The 12060-nt window shown below is 40.7% G+C and overlaps 1 protein-coding gene across 4 annotated transcripts in view; it reads left to right on the top strand.

The window, feature by feature from the left end:
• Nucleotides 1-298: 298 nt before the first annotated feature.
• The window catches only part of LOC135516920 (semaphorin-6A-like), a 112587-nt gene continuing 100825 nt past the window's right edge, over nucleotides 299-12060 (top strand). For all 4 annotated transcript variants that reach the window (XM_064941110.1, XM_064941185.1, XM_064941054.1 and 1 more), the window contains exon 1: nucleotides 299-688. The gene's annotated coding sequence lies outside the window, so the exon portion shown is untranslated. The remainder of the gene's footprint in view (nucleotides 689-12060) is intronic.

The raw sequence follows: 12060 nt of genomic DNA, 5'->3' as shown, positions 1-12060 counted from the left end.
CCCAATATTGTTTCTGACACTTTGTGTGCGAGCCAAAAAGGGTTCACTTTTCCATATGGAATAAATACAGTTTGTTGTAATGTTGTTGTTTCTCTTTTAAACTAATAATACAGCCTACGCAATCATTATATTTAGCCATTTAGCCTATAGTGGTTTATTTTTTGAATTGTGTATTTTCGAATTCTAAAAATACAGTCGTCCATAAAGTGGCACCCATGAAACAATAGATCCTGTTTCACTAGCACACTCCAGTCTAGGGCGTATAGCTCCTCCCTGTGTGTAGCGGGTGACAGCTGGGATCGCTGTGCACTAGTAAGAAGGCTTCATCTCGAAATAGGATGACCTGCAGCTTTTGTAGCGGGACTGAGTTGGCTTTCCACGAATGGTTCGGAACCCTCAATTGTTAGTTATTGGATTCCAGGTTGTCTTGCTCAGTTTTCTCAAAGGAGCTTTTAAAACCGCTGGGTTTCAAGTGGATTTCCGATGGATATTCCGATTTGAAGAGTTGTGTAGGCTACAAGCGCGGCATGTAACAAAAAAAATCTCAAGAGGTTTAGAAAAGTAGCGTTTCGCATTGTTTTTTCGAAATGATCATTGTCTGAGCTGCTTTAGGAACATTATTTTGAATGGATTAATAAAAGGACGAACGATACATTTACCCCAAGGCATTTCCATTCATGAGCTGAAGGTATTGTATTTTTATTCTCTAACTTTGTATGTGCATAATAGTAATCTATTTATTTGGAACCTATGGCTATAATGTTTTCCCAATCACTACTAGGACAAGTGCACACCTAGGCGCCTGCAACAAGGTAACTAACTACACGTCACTTCAGTAACTTTATAATTATTTATTTCTGTTGCAGTTAATGAATAACAATTCATTGGGGAAATGTACAATTATTTCGTAAAGATAATAGTTATTTTGGCAATTTAAATATGAGATGTTTGTGCGTAAATACGTATTTACGCGTATTTATCCAAGCTGGATCAGGTCAATTCCATTGCATTTAGAATTACTGCGTGCTTACAACGCTTCAGAAATTAGCCTATATGTTATTATAGACAACTCTGCGACAATTTCCCCAGGTGATGAAAGCGTTTATAATTTCAACGTCTGAAATGTATGGATACAAACTCTCCGTTGCTTTTAGTGTGGTGTGAACTGATAGGCTACAGGACTCAGCATTATAAACTACTTGGATAATTTGCACTGCCCTTCGTTGTTGCCCCCTCCATGGTAGCGTAATGTAGAGATGCAATTCTCATGTGTGAGAAGACAGACAGGCATTTCAATGTTCATTGTTGGCAAAACGAATATTTAACCTGTGTCTTTCCAGGTGGAAAATACGCTATTTCAATCTATAGGCCTTTATCTGTCTTCAACTCGAATCATACATTATTTATGGCTGTGGAGTTAATTGTAGCTATTTCATTAATTTCGTTTCATTTTTATCTACCCACAATTCAGAGACTGAAATGTCTTAACTGGTGTAATATGGTTGTAGTTACATCACTTCTCTCTCACACACACACACACATTAGAGAGAGAGAGAGAGTGTGAGAGAGAGTGAGAGAGTGTGAGAGAGAGAGTGTGAGAGAGTGTGAGAGAGAGAGTGTGAGAGAGAGAGAGAGAGAGAGAGAGAGAGAGAGAGAGAGAGAGAGAGAGAGAGAGAGAGAGAGAGAGGGGAGTGAAGCATTGTCCACACAGGGTTTGTTGAGTGACTCCAGGCTTTAAAGGCCATTTCAGGGCGGATCACTGGTGTAATTGCTCCATTGGGCACACGTGTTATCAAATATCTTTTACATGTAATGTATTTCCTTTAGAAAGGGATATGGCTGGTGCAACATAATGACTTTTCCCCCTTTGTTCAACCTAATATGTAACATAAATATAACGGAATATTTCATGTTAATATAACACTTTTTTTTTCATTTTGCTCCAAGTTGAAATTTCTCTTGGACTTTTCCAAAATTCTTAAATTGGGTTTCAAGCAAATAAATAAATTCCCTGTAAATCAAAAAAGTTTGTTCATTAACATTAAATAATACCTCCAAACACAATCTTTACAAAAAACATTCACATTTGTGACGCATTTCAGGAAACTAGGCATATGTCACAGGTCACTACTTCACATAAATTACAAGCTTAGTCATTTCAAATGTTGCTATATAAGACCAATTTGAGCCGGTCAGTCACATTTCTTGACCACAATATTGTAACCAAATGACGATCATTGTTATCAATGGAAACCTTGCGTTTAATCTTGTATAATGAATACAACAGAACACATTAACTGGAATGACATTCACTCTCAGGGATGGCCAAAAAGAACAAACTGGAAGCCACGCCCCCAATAAGCCATGCCTCAAACTCTTCTAATTGCCCCCAATGCTATATTGCCCCAACCGCTATACAATGGGCATGCGCATGAGGTGTCGAAAGCAATTTAGAAGCATTCATTACATTTTTTAAAAATTACCAAAACATAACGTTAGATCACACCATTCAATAAAAGCACCTCAGATGAACAACAGTGCCATCTCACTTTTTACAGTGATATACTGAAAGCTGTGTTTAGGTGCAGTACAGAGGCCCCATGCAACACACAGGGCTGCTAACACCTCGGCTCTCTCAGCCATTTCTCCCTCTCTTCAACCAGTTTGAAGACGTCTGGCTTGCTGTATTTGCAAAGGGGCTCTAGTCAAGGGATGTGTATAGATGCTCCATGGCCTGTGTGTTGATAACATCAAAACAATGAGGAATAGGGCTAAATGCCTGTGAACAAAAATATATATATATTTTTTTTTACAGTAATATATGATATTTGTGGGAATTACTTTTAAGATGAGAGTGTCTTATGTATGTATGTGTATATATATGCGCGTAGATGTGTGTAAGTGGGTGCTGTTTTTCTTGTTTTTGTTCTGTGTGCTTTGTCTCTGTTGTTGTATCTCTTAATATGAGTGAAAATTGTGAAATTCCAATAAAAATACTGTTACAAAAAAAAAAGATGAGAGTGTCTTGTAAAAACACATTGATAGGAAAAAAGTATGCAATATATTATTTCATGAAATCACTCTAAAGAATATTTGATGCGTTTTCATCCTCTTCACTAGCCCATGGAGATAAGGTCTAACAGTTAAGTTGAGATGAGATACTAGAGAAGATATGTACTGTAGGTGGGCTATCCGTGTGTGGAATACAATCCAGTATTGCTACAGTGGTGCGCAATAATCCTGGAGCCATTTTGAAACACCTGCCATAAATGCTAGACTGTTTACAAGATATACACGAAAAGCAGATCATACTGCTATTGATGTATGTGTACATGTGTGCCTGTCACTGTGTGACTAACTACCTTTGGAGAAAGCATAGTTTTTTTTGTCACGCAGAAAAAAGGGGAAACACAAAACATCAGCATGCATTGTGGGTAACCACTGTTTGGAGCAATGCTCTGTGGAGCATTTGATCTGCAGCTTCCCAACAATAGCAATGAGGTTGGCATTGTGTGTGACTGATGTGGATTTGTCACACTGGTGTGCTTGTATACACTGTGCAGGGGTGTAAGTTGGTATTTACATGTGTCAGTCAAGGACAGATAGACGTGCTTGGTATTGAATAATTGATAAATGGCGTGCCTATGTGAAATGAATTGCACTCAATTACGCAAAGCGAGGCCATGTTAATCATTGATTCAAATTCAGTGTCAATGCGGTAGGTCGAGTAGAATTGTGTATTTATGCATATTTTATGATTGCATGTTTAATTCATGTTTATCCAGTGTGATTTAGAATTTATTGTAATCAATTAGAGTGTATGAGAGCATTACAATCCTCACACTCATCAAAATGTGATTTATTTATGATATATATATATATGTACACACAGTATATTAGAGCATTGAAAATTGTAGTTGTAAATTCTGGTTCAATCATTTAAAAAACAGCTTTCATTGCATTTTATTCATGCTCCATTAGTAGTCCACTGATAGCAGAATCATATACATTTTAATACCATAATCCTGTGGGGAAATTACATCTCATATGTAGGATATAGGCTATGTTTCGATGTGAACATTAACCGGTTTTCGCTCTAGCGCCTTTCACCTTTTTGCCAAATGGAAAATTCTAATTTTGTGTGTCTGTGGGGATATTTTCTTCAAAAACTAATTTTACATGAGCATCTCTCTGTGTGCCTCCTGCTGATAGAAAATGATAAACACCTCGCATCCTCCAACCACCCCATAATAGAATGGTGTCATACTAAGATGAAACCAAGAGCGTGCTGGTGTTCAGAAGCTGCATGACATTTAGAGAAGGTTTTCTTCCGCTCATCAGTCCCCTTATTGCAAATATCATGACATCATGTTTTGTGGGAAAGCTCCACTCTAAGGTGAAATCGCATCCCATTATATTAAAAACCTGACCATTGATCTGACAATAATGAATTAAATGAAATGTATTTGGTTGTGGGACATATGGTTCATTCTGTTCTGTACATTACGCCTCATTTGAAGTGTACTGATTTGTTAACATCGTTGCTGTTGTAGTTTAGCCTCTGTTTCTCACCTTGCATTAACTCCCCAGGCTCTCAATACACTATATATTTTTTTTAATTAGTAGGCCTTGTGTAAAATTCCCTTCCCTTAGACTCATTAAATTAACATAATTGAGGGCATTTTTAGCGCCAGAAAAGCCAAAGGCTTACAGTATGAAGCTTTTGGACAGAACCTCTTAAGTCAATGGCTGAATTGGCAGACTGTCTGTTGGCATGTTCACTGTTGCTCTTTGGCAAGACTTTGTTTATGGAAATGTATTAAATGAAATTGTGATGAGAGGAGAGTTGACGTAGCCAAACTGCTTGCATCATAGATGTTATCAGAGATGATCCACCTGTCTCTGCAATGGGGTTTTATTGTCTGCAAACAAACTAGAAACTGTCTTAGATTGACAAGTGTTGATAAGGGTCTAATGTGATGCCAGACATCACATAGCATTTGGTATGTAAATAGTTAAATGTCTTGAATGTGTACTGTGCTTATACAGGTAAGTGGCCATGAGTCACAAACGCTGCTCGCTGTGAACACTCATTATGAACAACTTTGGCTTCCAGTTATGGTTAGCTCATTGGCTGCTTCCGGTTGTGATCAGCTCTCATTGGCTGCCCATGAAATATGCATTGATGCTCATGTAGGACTACATGGTTCTACAGCAGACTGTTCTGCGGGTGTTCAATGACTCTTTGTTGAGGGGGTGTTCCATGTTCCTGTGTTAAGGGGGTGTTCCATGACCCTGTGTTGGGGGGGGGTTCCATGACTCTTTGTTGAGGAGGTGTTCCATGACTCTTTGTTGGGGGGTGGGGGTGTTCCATGATTCTTTGTTGAGGGGGTGTTCCATGACTCTTCTTTGAGGAGGTGTTCCATGACTCTTTGTTGAGGGGGTGTTCCATGACCCTGTGTTGAGGGGGTGTTCCATGACCCTGTGTTAGGGGGTGTTCCATGACCCTGTGTTGAGGGGGTGTTCCATGATCCTGTGTTAAGGGGGTGTTCCATGACCCTGTGTTGAGGGGGTGTTCCATGACCCTGTGTTGAGGGGGTGTTCCATGACCCTGTGTTGAGAGGGTGTTCCATGGGTTGTGTTCCATGACTCTTTGTTGAGGAGGTGTTCCATGACCCTGTTTTGAGAGGGTGTTCCATGACCCTGTGTTGAGGGGGTGTTCCATGACCCTGTGTTGAGGGGGTGTTCCATGACCCTGTGTTGAGAGGGTGTTCCATGACTCTTTGTTGAGGAGGTGTTCCATGACCCTTTGTTGAGGGGTGTTCCATGACCCTGTGTTAAGGGGGTGTTCCATGACCCTGTGGAGGGGTGTTCCATGACCCTGTGTTAAGGGGGTGTTCCATGATGTTCCATGACCCTGTGTTGAGGGGTGTTCCATGACCCTCTTTGTTGAAGGGGTGTTCCATGACTCTTTTTTGAGGGGTGTTCCATGATTCTTTGTTGAGGGGTGTTCCATGATTCTTTGTTGAGGGGGTGTTACATGATTCTTTGTTGAGGGGGTGTTCCATGACTCTTCTTTGAGGAGGTGTTCCATGACTCTTTGTTGAAGGGGTGTTCCATGACTCTTCTTTGAGGGGTGTTCCATGATTCTTTGTTTAGGGGGTGTTCCATGACTCTTCTTTGGGGGGGTGTTCCATGACCCTGTGTTGATGGGGTGTTTCAATGACCCTGTGTGGAGGGGATGTTCCATGACCCTGTGTTGAGGGGTTGTTCCATGACCCTGTGTTGCAGGGGTGCATGTTGCCTGCGTCGCAAGGCCCTCTTTCCTCCTTCCGTGCCGCGGTGTGTGGCGGTGAATCACAGAGAGGGGTGTACATCTGTCCCCCTCCCCAGGCCCACCGCGATTGGCACAGCATTTCTCATCTATTAATCATGGAGGCTGCTCTCTTGTTCGGTTGCCATAGTTTCAGGGTCTGAGATGGTGTTGGGGTGCCTGGAGAAGGCCAGGAGAGATTGCAGGGCAGCACTCGGAGCAGCCTCTCTACCTGGGTGTGTGCTTGAAGAGGCAAAATGGTTTGCAATTTCATCTCAAAGCAGTATGCTCACTCTGTAGAAGGATGAATCAAATGTAAGGAGGGTTTTCCAGTAGAGTTCATACCTGGAATCATGTGTCCTTCACTTAAGAGGCTGAAGCTATGTCTACTGTAAACCAAACAAGCCTTATTGTCCTTTGTTTACAATGGGTGACTCAGAGATAGAATTGGCTTCCACTATTACATAGAATGTGTTTGGAGAGATTGATGTTGTTATCTGTTTTTTTTATTTTTTAAAGTGGATGTTGGGGAATTTTGAGACCACTTTCCATTATAAAATGTATTTTTACTATCAGTATGTTGAGATGATCAGTGTTGAACATTTATTTTTGAATTCCTCTAAGATGGTCTTTCTTGGTCATGTTGTACCTCCCAAAGGAGTCTGTAATCTCTGCTGTCTTGTAATGATTTAATGTGGCCATATTGTTGCTGTGCTTCATCACATTACACCTTGCCAGTGGGTATTTTCAGTGAAACTAGTGTCTAGTGGGAAAATCAGTCTCTAATCATGGGACTTTCTTCACAGCCTTTCATGTGGGCCACATTAAGAAGAAAGAACCTTGTCATTGTCAGTGCCATTGGGCTGAAATCCAAGCTGGGGGTACAATTCTCTCATCTGGGTGACCTTTCTGGAGGGAATCATACCATGAGAAATGGGCTGTTTGCTCAACTTAGCTATGTAGATGTTTTATGGCTTTGAAGTGATATGTTTGTAGACTCAGTGACATCATCTTGTTATCATTCCCCGGTGCAGGTGACTGGTGTGGGTGCAGGGCTGCTGGACTCTAGAAGGGTTAGCTGACAACATAATGAAAAGGATGTTTGTGCATCGATGGGGCAAAAGTGTGTTATCATTCTGGACGATCACATAGGTACCAACAATGACAAGAAGCTGCCATGTTGGGAATCGCAGGTGGCTCATTTCAGCCCGTTGGATCTTGTTATTGATATCATGTCTTGTTTTGAGGGGTTTTGACTGATGTCATGTCAATGCTAATATTGCAAAACATTTGATAGCGAGCTAACCAACAACTGCAACGATGTATTTAAGAGTAAACAAGTGCTCATTGTTCAAATGTATTTATGTTTTCAATACAATTTGGAACAGAAATATAGTTTATATGTTGTCATTAATCCTTTGATTCTAAGCCAAACCGCAAGTTCTGCTCCACGGTTCAATAACCCACCCGTCTGTTGTAGGTATTGATATTTGTGTGGGGAAATGCACCTTGTGCAAAGTGATATGTGATTGATGTTACACCCAAAGGCCAGGTCTATCTCTAAAGCTTAATCAAGCACACCGGCGGTTAGTAAGTGTTATTTAATACATCAGATGTCATTTGTAATGCCCTCCCAAGTCATGTCAACTTTCAGACAATGACAGAGTATTTGCAATAGTGCTCTATGAGGTATTTCCATATTTCTAAGTTTACCCATATGAAAGCAATCTCAGCAATTTACCAGTTGTACAATTGGACTACATGGTTCTACAGCAGCCTGTCCTTATGTGAAGATACATTTGTAAAAGTAATTGACAAATAGATTTTTCAATGCTAATATTGCAAAACATAATTTAGTCTACCAACAATGTTACTAAAGACATACAAGAAAAAATATACACCACAAAGAAATGTATTCACCATCCCTCAAATCTGGGGGGAAAACGGGTCTTACTATTAGGGCACAGTGGTTGGTAGACTACATTAAGAGAACCGCCTGAACCCCCCTCCAATCAGGACTAAAAAGTGAACAGTAATACCTCTGTGTGTACATTTATGACATATCTAGTGAACAAATTGCAGCCATGTGGCGTGGTCATGTGACTGATAGTAGAAGCGCATGACCACAAGGCCCCCAGTGTTTCAGCACTAGTTCCTGCCTGTCCGTCATCTCATGTGGAGTGGTGGGCTGGGAACACTTATCATCACTCTCACAGAGGCCACACAATGCCCCCTCGCTCACGTTTCACTCATCCAAGAGAGGAACAGCTAGGTTCCTTGGCCAGCCCTGATTAAATGTATGGCAGCGGATGCTGTATTGCTTCATGCATAGTGATGTGTTCATTGTCTCAATTCTAATTTTATTAGTCGCGCTGCATGTTTCATTCATGTCTTTACATCCTGTGTACAACCGACAAATCTGCCCTTTATTGATAATGCTGCTAAGACAATTCAACGCTAGCTGATTTAATTGGGTTTGGAGACAGTATTAAGATGCATGGCCCTGTGGGTAGTCTACTGATGTAGCAGTCAGAGGGAATATGGTTTGACTTCAGAAAAAGTCTGGTAGACCGAGCATTCTGTCATTTGTTTTCTTCCCCATGCTGTTTATATAACAGTTGAAACAGGTTCCTCAACGACAGTCCATTTTAAGTAGCTTGTGAATTAGGAAAAATTACCATCATCAATTCATTAGTCACCCTCTCTTAGGTTACGGTGGGCTCCCCTGTCAGCTGATTATAGCATGTTGAGCTAATTCAAGGTAACCTGAGAGGAAGGGAGGAGATGATCTCCAGGCAGTGCAGCACAGCTCCTGTTCATCATCTGACCTACATAAGAGAAGAATCCTCTTGTAATGTTGCTTCTGGAGAACAGTACCTCTCTCTACCACTCCCTTCAGGGTGCTGTGAGGGTTTATGTCCCTCTGAGGTGCAGCCTGCCTGCGTCCATACTGGGTTTGTGTCCCAGTGCCAGCTAGCTAGCTAGCTAAATTCCCCTGCATGGTTCATATAGGGAGATGTTATCTAAAGCAAACACCATTTCATGCCGCCTCCGCAGATAAGATGGGTCGTTGCTGTTAAATAGTGGCGCCGTTGTGCAGTCACTAATTTCTCACACTAACAGGTGAATGGCTTAATGTGGCCTTTTGTTCCACAGGCTGGCTACTCATGACTGTGGCTGAGACATTGGTAAATGAATGGTCAAACATAACGGACACTGTATTTAAGGTGACGTGATGTTGAATCAAGGTTTTCACTTCCAAAATATTGTTTTGATCATTGAAGGAATTAGCCAATGATTGGTGAAAGAGTTGGCCATGTTGTCACTCCATGTCATTCCACAAAAATAGATTCATTGAGTTCCTGATTTCCAATAGTTTGATGCTCCTTCTCATTATTTTCTGGAAGTCATCTGCTTTACAACTGATATCATCCTAGAAGTCTCACATAGATGTAGCTACTCTATCTCAGGAAAATCAGCTACAGTATCTCTTAGGAATGGTTGTGTTTGTTGGAGAGTAACAGCCAACCACCAGTCTAATTACAGGACCCCATATGTCTCACCTCCACCATGAGTATAATAAGACGTGACTTTCTATTCGAGTGCTCATTGCTTTCCCCTAAGGCAGTGCAGACAGTTATTACTGCATCACGGTAATTTCCATGGCTGTAATGCTGGACTAATTGCTAGAGTAAATACTACCTCTGCATCGGTCTACAATATTTCCTGAATGGAAGTGTGAACGGCGCGTGCCTCTAGTCTTTCCCCACAGTTTTAGTCTCTAATTCTCCTTGCCACCATATTGAATTTGAAGAGAGCTTGTTTAAGAGTCATTTAGTTTTTGTTTAGTTACATGTATTTGCACCAAAGAAAGCAAGTGATAAACAACAATACAGATTGAAAAAAAGGAGGTTGGAAGCCCAAGGGCTTTACAATCAGTACAAAAATAAAAAAAGGTTTATTAAAACAGAAAACAAAACCTACTAATTATAAATGTATAAATGAATTGATCAGTAATCACAAACTATTTGTTTTGTTTAAATGTGTGTGTGTGTGCAAATGTGTGTGGGAGAGTTAGTCTTCATGGAAGAGATTACTTACAGTCTGACCCTCAGTCTTCGCTTGAAGTTATCTATCTGATAGAGAATTGACTATGTGAGGTGCGGCATTGGGGAGGGGGGGGGGCGTGTGAAGGTTACACAGTGTCTTGTGTTATATACACTACCGGTCAAAAGTTTTAGAGCACCTACTCATTCAAGGGATTTTCTTTATTTTGACTATTTTCTACATTGTAGAATAATAGTGAAGACATTGAAATGATAAATAAAACACATATGGAATCATGTAGTAACCAAAAAAAGTGTTAAACAAATCGAAATATATTTTATATTTGAGATTCTTCAAAGTAGCCACCCTTTGCCTTGATGACAGCTTTGCACACTCTTGGCATTCTCTCAACCAGCTTCATGAGGTAGTCACCTGAATTGCATTTCAATTAACAGGTGTGCCTTCTTAAAAGTTAATTTGTGGAATTTCTTTCCTTAATGTGTTTGAGCCAATCAGTTGTGTTGTGACAAGGTGGTGGTATACAGAAGATAGCCCTATTTGGTAAAAGACCAAGTCCATATTATGGCAAGAACAGCTCAAATAAGCAAAGAGAAACAACAGTCCATCATTACTTTAAGACATGAAGGTCAGTCAATACGGAAAATTCCAAGAACTTTTTAAGTTTCTTCAAGTACAGTTGCAAAAACCATCAAGAGCTATGATGAAACTGGCTCTCATGAGGACCGCCACAGGAATGGATGACCCAGAGTTTCCTCTGCTGCAGAGGATAAGTTCATTAGAGTTACCAGCCTCAAGAATTGCAGCCTAAATAAATGCTTCACAGAGTTCAAGTAACAGACACATCTCAACATCAACTGTTCAGAGGAGACTGTGTGAATCAGGCCTTCATGGTCGAATTGCTGTAAAGAAACCACTAATAAAGGACACCAATAAGAAGAGACCTGCTTGGGCTAAGAAATACGAGCAATTGACATTAGACTGGTGGAAATGTGTTCTTTAGTCTGGAGTCCAAATGTGATTTTTTGGGTTCCAACCGCCATATCTTTGTGAGACGCCGTGTGGGTGAACGGATGTCCTCATGTGTATTTCCCACTATAAAGCATGGAGGAGGAGGTGTTATGGTGTGGGGGTGCTTTGCTGGTGATAATGTCTGTGATTTATTTTGAATTCAAGACACACTTAACCAGCATGGCTACTGTACCACAGCATTCTGCAGCCATACGCCATCCCATCTGTTTTGGGCTTAGTGGGACTATAATTTGGTTTTCAACAGGGCAATGACCCAACACACCTCCAGGCTGTGTAAGGGCTATTTTACCAAGAAAGAGAGTGATGGAGTGCTGCATCAGGGGTCCTGGTCTCCACAATCCCCCGACCTCAACCAAATTGAGATGGTTTGGGATGAGTTGGACCGCAGAGTGAAGGAAAAGCACCCAACAAGTGCTCAGCATATGTGGGAACTCCTTCAAGACAGTTGGAAAAGCATTCCAGGTGAAGCTGGTTGAGAGAATGCCAAGAGTGTGCAAAGCTGTCCTCAAGGCAAAGGGCGGCTATTTGAAGAATCTCAAATATTAAATATATTTAACACTTTTTTGGTTACTACATGATTCCATATGTGTTATTTCATAATGTTGATGTTTCACTATTATTCTTCAATTGTAGAAAATAGTAAAAATAAA

Source organism: Oncorhynchus masou, chromosome 1 (genome assembly GCF_036934945.1).
Source record: "Oncorhynchus masou masou isolate Uvic2021 chromosome 1, UVic_Omas_1.1, whole genome shotgun sequence".
NCBI classification, from domain to species: Eukaryota; Metazoa; Chordata; class Actinopteri; order Salmoniformes; family Salmonidae; genus Oncorhynchus; species Oncorhynchus masou.
Note: the sequence above shows the minus strand (reverse complement) of the source record. Positions and strands in the feature narration are given on the sequence as shown.